Source organism: Toxotes jaculatrix, chromosome 7, assembly GCF_017976425.1.
Source record: "Toxotes jaculatrix isolate fToxJac2 chromosome 7, fToxJac2.pri, whole genome shotgun sequence".
In the NCBI taxonomy this organism is placed as follows: domain Eukaryota; kingdom Metazoa; phylum Chordata; class Actinopteri; family Toxotidae; genus Toxotes; species Toxotes jaculatrix.
Window position 1 is genome coordinate 6,205,097 of NC_054400.1, and position 11,284 is coordinate 6,216,380.

General features: G+C 33.5%; 1 protein-coding gene across 2 annotated transcripts in view; it reads right to left on the reverse strand.

Annotated features, from left to right (window-relative positions):
* Positions 1 to 10,184, reverse strand: part of zgc:114041 (uncharacterized protein LOC574425 homolog) — a 44,907-nt gene extending 34,723 nt beyond the window's left edge. The window contains exon 1 of one of the 2 annotated variants that reach the window (XM_041043132.1): positions 9,412 to 10,184. The gene's annotated coding sequence lies outside the window, so the exon portion shown is untranslated. Of the gene's footprint in view, positions 1 to 8,173; positions 8,454 to 9,411 lie in introns of those variants that run through there. The other variant, XM_041043134.1, reaches the window with a different exon arrangement.
* Between the last annotated feature and the right edge of the window lie 1,100 nt (positions 10,185 to 11,284).

The window sequence follows — 11,284 nt, forward strand, 5'->3', positions numbered from 1 at the left end:
AAAAAGTGAAATTTTTTTTTGACCTCCAAAAGTCGTAAAAATGGTCATAGTATAGTAAGGCGTCAAAATCCGTGAAAAAAATGAATTTTTTTTTTTTACCTCAAAATGTCGTAAAAATGGTCATAGTATAGTAAGGCGTGAAATTCAGTCAAAAAAAGTGAATTTTTTTTTTGACCTCCAAAAGTTGTAAAAATGGTCATAGTATAGTAAGGCGTGAAATTCAGTCAAAAAAAAGTGAAATTTTTTTTTGACCTCCAAAAGTCGTAAAAATGGTCATAGTATAGTAAGGCGTGAAATTCAGTCAAAAAAAGTGAAATTTTTTTTTGACCTCCAAAAGTCGTAAAAATGGTCATAGTATAGTAAGGCGTCAAAATCAGTGAAAAAAATAGAAATTTTTTTTTACCTCAAAATGTCGTAAAAATGGTCATAGTATAGTAAGGCGTGAAATTCAGTCAAAAAAAGTGAAATTTTTTTTTGACCTCCAAAAGTTGTAAAAATGGTCATAGTATAGTAAGGCGTCAAAATGGGTCAAAAAAAGTGACATTTTTTCTTTACCTCCAAAAGTCGTAAAAATGGTCATAGTATAGTAAGGCGTCAAAATGGGTCAAAAAAAGTGAAATTTTTTTTTGACCTCCAAAAGTCCTAAAAATGGTCATAGTATAGTAAGACGTGAAATTCAGTCAAAAAAATGAAAATTTTTTTTGACCTCCAAGAGTCGTAAAAATGGTCATAGTATAGTAAGGCGTGAAATTCAGTCAAAAAAAGTGAAATTTTTTTTTGACCTCCAAAAGTTGTAAAAATGGTCATAGTATAGTACGGCGTCAAAATCCGTGAAAAAAATGAAATTTTTTTTTTGACCTCCAAAAGTCGTAAAAATGGTCATAGTATAGTAAGGCGTCAAAATCCGTCAAAAGAAGTGAAATTTTTTTTTGACCTCCAAAAGTCGTAAAAATGGTCATAGTATAGTAAGGCGTCAAAATCCGTGAAAAAAATGAAATTTTTTTTTTGACCTCAAAATGTCGTAAAAATGGTCATAGTATAGTAAGGCGTGAAATTCAGTCAAAAAAAGTGAAATTTTTTTTTGACCTCCAAAAGTCGTAAAAATGGTCATAGTATAGTAAGGCGTCAAAATCCGTCAAAAGAAGTGAAATTTTTTTTTGACCTCCAAAAGTCGTAAAAATGGTCATAGTATAGTAAGGCGTCAAAATGGGTCAAAAAAAGTGAAATTTTTTTTTGACCTCCAAAAGGTGTAAAAATGGTCATAGTATAGTAAGGCGTCAAAATGGGTCAAAAAAAGTGAAAATTTTTTTTGACCTCCAAAAGTCGCAAAAATGATCATAGTATAGTAAGGCGTCAAAATGGGTCAAAAAAAGTGAAATTTTTTTTTGACCTCCAAAAGTCGTAAAAATGGTCATAGTATAGTAAGGCGTCAAAATGGGTCAAAAAAAGTGAAATTTTTTTTTGACCTCCAAAAGTCGTAAAAATGGTCATAGTATAGTAAGGCGTCAAAATCCGTGAAAAAAATGAATTTTTTTTTTTTACCTCAAAATGTCGTAAAAATGGTCATAGTATAGTAAGGCGTGAAATTCAGTCAAAAAAAGTGAATTTTTTTTTTGACCTCCAAAAGTTGTAAAAATGGTCATAGTATAGTAAGGCGTGAAATTCAGTCAAAAAAAAGTGAAATTTTTTTTTGACCTCCAAAAGTCGTAAAAATGGTCATAGTATAGTAAGGCGTGAAATTCAGTCAAAAAAAGTGAAATTTTTTTTTGACCTCCAAAAGTCGTAAAAATGGTCATAGTATAGTAAGGCGTCAAAATCAGTGAAAAAAATGAAATTTTTTTTTTTACCTCAAAATGTCGTAAAAATGGTCATAGTATAGTAAGGCGTCAAAATCCATCAAAGAAAGTGAAATTTTTTTTTGACCTCCAAAAGTCGTAAAAATGGTCATAGTATAGTAAGGCGTCAAAATCAGTGAAAAAAATGAATTTTTTTTTTTTTAGCTCAAAATGTTGTAAAAATGGTCATAGTATAGTAAGGCATGAAATTCAGTCAAAAAAAGTGAAATTTTTTTTTGACCTCCAAAAGTCGTAAAAATGGTCATAGTATAGTAAGGCGTCAAAATCCGTGAAAAAAATGAAATTTTTTTTTTTTACCTCAAAATGTTGTAAAAATGGTCATAGTATAGTAAGGCGTCAAAATGGGTAAAAAAAAAGTGAAAATTTTTTTTGACCTTGAAAAGTCGTAAAAATGGTAATCGTATAGTAAGCCGTCAAAATCCGTGAAAAAAATGAATTTTTTTTTTTACCTGAAAATGTCGTAAAAATGGTCATAGTATAGTAAGGCGTGAAATTCAGTCAAAAAAAGTGAAATTTTTTTTGACCTCCAAAAGTTGTAAAAATGGTCATAGTATAGTAAGGCGTCAAAATGGGTCAAAAAAAGTGAATTTTTTTTTTGACCTCCAAAAGTCGTAAAAATGGTTATAGTATAGTAAGGCGTCAAAATCCGTCAAAAAAAGTGAAAATTTTTTTTGACCTCCAAAAGTCGTAAAAATGGTCATAGTATAGTAAGGGCGTCAAAATGGGTCAAAAAAAGTGACATTTTTTTTTGACCTCCAAAAGTCGTAAAAATGGTCATAGTATAGTAAGGCGTCAAAATCGGTGAAAAAAATGAATTTTTTTTTTTTTACCTCAAAATGTCGTAAAAATGGTCATAGTATAGTAACGCGTGAAATTCAGTCAAAAAAAGTGAAATTTTTTTTTGACCTCCAAAAGTCGTAAAAATGGTCATAGTATAGTAAGGCGTCAAAATGGGTCAAAAAAAGTGAAAATTTTTTTTTACCTCCAAAAGTCGTAAAAATGGTCATAGTATAGTAAGGCGTGAAATTCAGTCAAAAAAAGTGAAATTTTTTTTTGACCTCCAAAAGTCGTAAAAATGGTCATAGTATAGTAAGGCGTGAAATTCAGTCAAAAAAAGTGAAATTTTTTTTTTGACCTCCAAAAGTCGTAAAAATGGTCATAGTATAGTAAGGCGTGAAATTCAGTCAAAAAAAGTGAAATTTTTTTTTGACCTCCAAAAGTTGTAAAAATGGTCATAGTATAGTAAGGCGTGAAATTCAGTCAAAAAAAAGTGAAATTTTTTTTTGACCTCCAAAAGTTGTAAAAATGGTCATAGTATAGTAAGGCGTCAAAATGGGTCAAAAAAAGTGAACATTTTTTTTGACCTCCAAAAGTCGCAAAAATGATCATAGTATAGTAAGGCGTCAAAATGGGTCAAAAAAAGTGAAATTTTTTTTTGACCTCAAAATGTCGTAAAAATGGTCATAGTATAGTAAGGCGTCAAAATGGGTCAAAAAAAGTGAAAATTTTTTTTGACCTCCAAAAGTCCTAAAAATGGTCATAGTATAGTAAGACGTGAAATTCAGTCAAAAAAATGAAAACTTTTTTTGACCTCCAAGAGTCATAAAAATGGTCATAGTATAGTAAGGCGTGAAATTCAGTCAAAAAAAGTGAAATTTTTTTTTGACCTCCAAAAGTTGTAAAAATGGTCATAGTATAGTAAGGCGTCAAAATGGGTCAAAAGAAGTGAAATTTTTTTTTGACCTCCAAAAGTCGTAAAAATGGTCATAGTATAGTAAGGCGTGAAATTCAGTCAAAAAAAGTGAAATTTTTTTTTGACCTCCAAAAGTTGTAAAAATGGTCATAGTATAGTAAGGCGTCAAAATGGGTCAAAAAAAGTGAAATTTTTTTTTGACCTCCAAAAGTCGTAAAAATGGTCATAGTATAGTAAGGCGTCAAAATGGGTCAAAAAAAGTGAAATTTTTTTTTGACCTCAAAATGTCGTAAAAATGGTCATAGTATAGTAAGGCGTCAAAATGGGTCAAAAAAAGTGAAAATTTTTTTTGACCTCCAAAAGTCCTAAAAATGGTCATAGTATAGTAAGACGTGAAATTCAGTCAAAAAAATGAAAATTTTTTTTGACCTCCAAGAGTCATAAAAATGGTCATAGTATAGTAAGGCGTGAAATTCAGTCAAAAAAAGTGAAATTTTTTTTTGACCTCCAAAAGTTGTAAAAATGGTCATAGTATAGTAAGGCGTCAAAATGGGTCAAAAGAAGTGAAATTTTTTTTTGACCTCCAAAAGTCGTAAAAATGGTCATAGTATAGTAAGGCGTCAAAATCCGTGAAAAAAATGAATTTTTTTTTTTTACCTCAAAATGTCGTAAAAATGGTCATAGTATAGTAAGGCGTGAAATTCAGTCAAAAAAAGTGAAATTTTTTTTTGACCTCCAAAAGTTGTAAAAATGGTCATAGTATAGTAAGGCGTGAAATTCAGTCAAAAAAAAGTGAAATTTTTTTTTGACCTCAAAATGTCGTAAAAATGGTCATAGTATAGTAAGGCGTCAAAATCCGTCAAAGAAAGTGAAATTTTTTTTTGACCTCCAAAAGTCGTAAAAATGGTCATAGTATAGTAAGGCGTCAAAATCAGTGAAAAAAATGAATTTTTTTTTTTTTAGCTCAAAATGTTGTAAAAATGGTCATAGTATAGTAAGGCGTCAAAATCCGTGAAAAAAATGAATTTTTTTTTTTTACCTCAAAATGTCGTAAAAATGGTCATAGTATAGTAAGGCGTGAAATTCAGTCAAAAAAAGTGAAATTTTTTTTTGACCTCCAAAAGTTGTAAAAATGGTCATAGTATAGTAAGGCGTGAAATTCAGTCAAAAAAAAGTGAAATTTTTTTTTGACCTCAAAATGTCGTAAAAATGGTCATAGTATAGTAAGGCGTCAAAATCCGTCAAAGAAAGTGAAATTTTTTTTTGACCTCCAAAAGTCGTAAAAATGGTCATAGTATAGTAAGGCGTCAAAATCAGTGAAAAAAATGAATTTTTTTTTTTTTAGCTCAAAATGTTGTAAAAATGGTCATAGTATAGTAAGGCATGAAATTCAGTCAAAAAAAGTGAAATTTTTTTTTGACCTCCAAAAGTCGTAAAAATGGTCATAGTATAGTAAGGCGTGAAATTCAGTCAAAAAAAGTGAAATTTTTTTTTGACCTCCAAAAGTCGTAAAAATGGTCATAGTATAGTAAGGCGTGAAATTCAGTCAAAAAAAGTGAAATTTTTTTTTGACCTCCAAAAGTCGTAAAAATGGTCATAGTATAGTAAGGCGTCAAAATCCGTCAAAAGAAGTGAAATTTTTTTTTGACCTCCAAAAGTCGTAAAAATGGTCATAGTATAGTAAGGCGTCAAAATGGGTCAAAAAAAGTGAAATTTTTTTTTGACCTCCAAAAGTCGTAAAAATGGTCATAGTATAGTAAGGCGTGAAATTCAGTCAAAAAAAGTGAAATTTTTTTTTTGACCTCCAAAAGTCGTAAAAATGGTCATAGTATAGTAAGACGTGAAATTCAGTCAAAAAAAGTGAAATTTTTTTTTGACCTCCAAAAGTCGTAAAAATGGTCATAGTATAGTAAGGCGTCAAAATCCGTGAAAAAAATGACATTTTTTTTTTTTACCTCAAAATGTTGTAAAAATGGTCATAGTATAGTAAGGCGTCAAAATGGGTAAAAAAAAAGTGAAATTTTTTTTTGACCTTGAAAAGTCGTAAAAATGGTAATCGTATAGTAAGGCGTCAAAATCCGTGAAAAAAATGAATTTTTTTTTTTACCTGAAAATGTCGTAAAAATGGTCATAGTATAGTAAGGCGTGAAATTCAGTCAAAAAAAGTGAAATTTTTTTTGACCTCCAAAAGTTGTAAAAATGGTCATAGTATAGTAAGGCGTCAAAATGGGTCAAAAAAAGTGAATTTTTTTTTTGACCTCCAAAAGTCGTAAAAATGGTTATAGTATAGTAAGGCGTCAAAATGGGTCAAAAAAATGATTTTTTTTTTTTACCTCAAAATGTCGTAAAAATGGTCATAGTATAGTAAGGCGTGAAATTCAGTCAAAAAAAGTGAAATTTTTTTTTGACCTCCAAAAGTCGTAAAAATGGTCATAGTATAGTAAGGCGTCAAAATCCGTGAAAAAAATGAAATTTTTTTTTTTTACCTCAAAATGTCGTAAAAATGGTCATAGTATAGTAAGGCGTGAAATTCAGTCAAAAAAAGTGACTTTTTTTTTGACCTCCAAAAGTTGTAAAAATGGTCATAGTATAGTAAGGCGTCAAAATGGGTCAGAAAAATGAAATTTTTTTTTTTACCTCAAAATGTTGTAAAAATGGTCATAGTATAGTAAGACGTGAAATTCAGTCAAAAAAAGTGAAATTTTTTTTTGACCTCCAAAAGTCGTAAAAATGGTCATAGTATAGTAAGGCCTCAAAATGGGTCAAAAAAAGTGAAATTTTTTTTTAGCCTAAAAATTTCATAAAAATGGTCATAGTATAGTAAGGCGTCAAAATCGGTCAAAAAAAGTGAAATTTTTTTTTCACCTCCAAAAGTCGTAAAAATGGTCATAGTATGGTAAGGCGTCAAAATCGGTCAAAAAAGTGAATTATTTTTTTTTTAACTCAAAATGTCGTAAAAATGGTCATAGTATAGTAAGGCGTCAAAATGGTTAAAAAAAATGAAATCTTTTTTTGGCCTCAAAATTTCATAATAATGGTCATAGTATAGTAAGGCGTCAAAATTGGTCAAAAAAAGTGAAATTTTGTTTTGACCTCCAAAAGTCGTAAAAATGGTCATAGTATAGTAAGGTGTGAAATTCGGTCAAAAAAAGTGAAATTTTTTTTTGACCTCCAAAAATCGTAAAAATGGTCATAGTATAGTAAGGCGTCAAAATGGGTCAAAAAAAGGGAAATTTTTTTTTGACCTCCAAAAGTCATAAAAATGGTCATAGTATAGTAAGGCGTCAAAATCGGTCAAAAAAAGTGAAAATTTTTTTTAGCCTCAAAATTTCATAAAAATGGTCATAGTATAGTAAGGCGTCAAAATATGGCAAAAAAAGTCAGATTTTAGTAAGATCTCAAAATTTCATAAAAGACGTCATCAAAATATGCCAAAAAAAGTCATATTTTAGTAACACATATATATACAGATATATTAAAATATATTAAAATGTTTAATATTTACCGGTTTTCACCGCTGCCTCCACCCACTATCGACTTACAGTTACAGCAGCCGCTTACTGACGGAGCTGCTCTGTCCATGCAATGTCGGACTTTTTAAGCAGAAAAATGAGACGAAATAAAACTGTAGCCTAGTATTCCTGCAATAAACGGACTCTGAGAGCACGGAACACACTGCAACAGCGTTCCTAACATTAGCTGCTCCAATCCTCTATCTGTATCAGCAGCGACCATAAATCGGCAATTAAGTCATAAGCCAGCGGCAAAATATGCTGGTACTAATTAGTGCAAACATCCAGGTAAAATAGTGAGACATTTACTTACTGGTCGGTACAGTCTACACTACAACAAGCCATATTGTCACAAAAACCTATCCGAACATTGGCAAACAAACACGGACACTGCAGCCCCTGTCAACCGTTGGAGGTAGCCTGGATGTAGCCGCCTAGCCCAGCCGATGCTTTAGCAAAGAGCTAACTGTCAGTGCCTGTCTATGGGCTGTCACTCAACATAACCACGCCCCAATTTATTAAGCCTAAATAACACTAAAACGGTTGTGATACAAAAAAATTCACCCCCCTCACAGTGTTCACGGAGGTGGAAACTATCAATAGAGACCAAAAACAAAAAATGTACCACGCTGTAAATATGTTTTTTAGGCTGTAAAGTTGGCTATTTTAACATGGGGGTCAATGGAGAATTGCTCACTTCTGGAGCCAGCCCCCAGCGGCAACCGAGAAACTGCAGCTTTTTGAACGCGGAAGTGATCCTCACTGCTGAAACCTACAACTCCCCCCTTGGTGACACTGTGGCATTTTCATAGAGTTTACAGTCTGACACACACTCAGACACCAAAACCTGAATTTAACTAATTTTCCGATTTTAAATTCTCCAATTCTTCGTTTGTGTATTTAAAACATCCACAGGCCAAAACAAACAAACAAACAAAAACATCACATTAACAGAGCAGCGGAAATTTCAAGGGACAGAGCCAAATCGGCCACGTTAATGCACTGAGTGACTCAACAATCAATCAGACAGTTGTCCCCAACCGACAAACTGCAGTGAAATTGCCAAACGCATCCCTTCCAATAATAATGCACAAATCCACAGGTGGGCTTACCTGCCTCTGGCTCGCTTTGTCAGCACCGACCTCCCATTCCTTAGTTTCATGCCCTTCTAAATGATCCTTGATCCCATCTGGTGATGTTTCCTTTTAATGTTTTTTTTTTTTTTTTTTCAATAACAAAAGCGATTTCAGGGAACGAGCTAAAACTCGAGGTCCGGCCTATTTTACTTTATCTGAGGCGCTGCCAGAAAGATCCGCTGAGATCCACAACACGATAAATAACCTGTAATTCATGAAAAAGATTTCACTTAATTTATTTAACGCGGCGACTCACTCACCCTTTCCCCTACCACCGGCACACAGGTGAACTGGTGCTTAAATCAACTAGGGGGTGTCACCCAAAGCCATGTGACCCAACTCTCTGAATCACTCTGATCGCGCAATGACTAACAATATGACAAACACAAATAAAAATACCAAAATAGAAACCATCACAAACCGTATTAATATTAATACAATATTCTTTCCTTTCTTAATTCATTAATGGCTGCTATAAGCTCATAACATACAAAATCTATCACAGAAAAAGCAGTGTTTCATAAAAAGCTCAGATTAAGAGAAAAAAAATCCAGAAAATGTTTGCACATCTGTCTCAAACACCTCAAACCTTTTGATGATGAAACTATTGTTAGTTTTTTATACATATTTGAATGCAGGACTTGTAACGGAGTACTTTAATATTGTTTCATAGGCACTTTAAGTAAAACACCTGAGTATTTCTTCCACAACTGCTCATTGGGTATGGTAAATATTGATTTTCGATTTAAGCAAAATACAAACAAACAAAAAAAAGCAGTGCCAGTAGTGGAAAGAACATGTAGCCAAGCTGTGTACGCTAAACAATATCTTGTTTGCATGAGATTAAAAATCCTCCTCTGTGAGGATCTTGGTGGATCCAATTTAACACTAAATAAAGCACAATAAGAGGGCCTACTTTACTTGGGGCCGTTTAAGTGTATTTTTCTGCTAATGCTTCATTGTACTTTTACTCAAGTAGAATTGTGAATGTAGGACTTGTAATTGTCACCACGTATTTTATTATACAGTCATAAATCCAGGGTCTGGGTAGCCCAATCCCTCCACCACTACGCTGTGTACAAGGCTTTTAAACGTACATACGTTTCTTCAAATTAAAAACACGGAACACACTGATGTAGAATTACAACCTAGCTAACTCACCAAATGTGAAACATAAAAGGAAAAAATAAATATTAATTAAATTTAAAGCTCACGTCTTTTTCCCGTTACGCTCCAACTAACGGCCTCCGCGACATATGATGTTGCTGCAACAAACTTCTTCTTGCACTGCGGCGAAGCTGTCAAAGCCACCTGACTTTAAATTCTCAGTGCGCTCCTACTGTGAGGTTTAAGGTAACCGTACTGCAACGGCAAAGGGGGGTCGCCGTTCGCTCGGAGGTTCGCGACATTATCTCACATTTTTCCACATTTTTCAATCAAGCATCGCAGCACATAAGCGCCATGACTTCTGCAAGCAGCTGCGGGATATTAAAATCCTCTGCGAATCCGATGTACGCCAGTACAGCGATCTCCGCTCCGATTAAGCTACAGCAAATCCGCAGTGCACGCAACTTCCGGATTTCAAAATAAAAGATCGAAGTCGATGTCATTCTACGGACTAGGCAATAGTTTGGGCACCCCCTGAGCAAATAACGTTTTGTCGTTTTTTGTGAAAAGAAGCAAATACAACCCGTGCTGCAAAAAGTAAATGAAACGTCTTGAAATGTGAAGGCACTGTTTCTGTCATTAAGAACAGTCAGCGGATGACATCCAGATTCCAGATTGATAAACCCTCAAACTTTGTGGTAACGTTCAACCATTAAGCAACAGGCTGAGAATCTTAAAATGAAGTAAAGTGATGCCTACAGAGCAGGAGAGGCGACAAGAAGTGTTTCCAGCTTGATGTTTCCACTCTCTGAAATGTCATGCCATCATCTGCCCCTTGTCTGGGTCCAGGCCGACTACAACGCACCGAAGTCCTCCGACACCTCCCACGGGGGGCGGGCGGCAGAAGTGTCGTTTAGAAATGCAGTTAATGGGAACTGTGGATGTTAAGACAAGATCTGGGAGATCAAGAAAGCTTTCAGATTAAACTGCACGTCTGCTGGGAGGAAAGTCAAAGCAAAACCCTCATGTGACTGCAAAGGAGCTGCTGGAGGGTTTAGCTGGCTCATTTATCCCTTTATCGGTTAAAACCCATTAATGAACAATTCCTGGAGGACAAGGAGAAAGGCATTCAGATAACAGTGGCAGTGCACTGATTTTGTGTCTGCTTGCAAACATGCCAAGTGAGATGTCTGTTTTCAAAGCTTACACACCTTTATTACTAAAGTATGTAAGCTTGTAGTGTTTTTTAGCCTTAGAAGTTTTGAACCATTATAATGGTGATTGTAAATGCCAGTGTATATAGATGAGTAAAGCTTCTCAAAAGGGAGAACAAGCAAATCAACGATTTTGTGAAAGCGCAAAGCTACTTTGTAAAGTGACCGTGCTGACCTTCTTCTCAAAGCCTATTTATAGCTGAACTGCTTGGGCAGGTTGAATCTGGAAAGCTACGGAAGCCCATATCTACACGGGGGGGGGGGGGAATAAAAATACTTCTAGTATTAAACTTTACAAAGTGGGAAAAATCATATTTGTTGAACTTAGAAGTTCAAATATGAAGTAAAAATCATCTCCTAAATACAATAACAAGTCATAGCTTTGACTTAAGTTAATTAATGTCAAATGTCAAAACTGATTTACTATCAGTTTACATTATTTTGATTTGGAAAATTAAATTAGGGACATATCTCATGGTTTTGTCTTAAAGTAAAAAATACTCAGCTTTGATCTTGGTCTCAGAACAATTTACGAACTGTATCATAATTCTGAAAGAAGCTTTTCATCATTTTTCTTTGCCTTGGTAGAAATGGATGTCCATAAACCACTGAACAGTCTACAATACTTTGCATTGAAATTTAGTATATTTAATATAAAACTACGTGAGTTACACAAAATGCATTTAGTACTGGAATAAACATGCTTGTTTTTTTTTTTTTTTTGTGTGTGTGTTTATTATTCAGTTGAATACTGTCTGTAAACCAA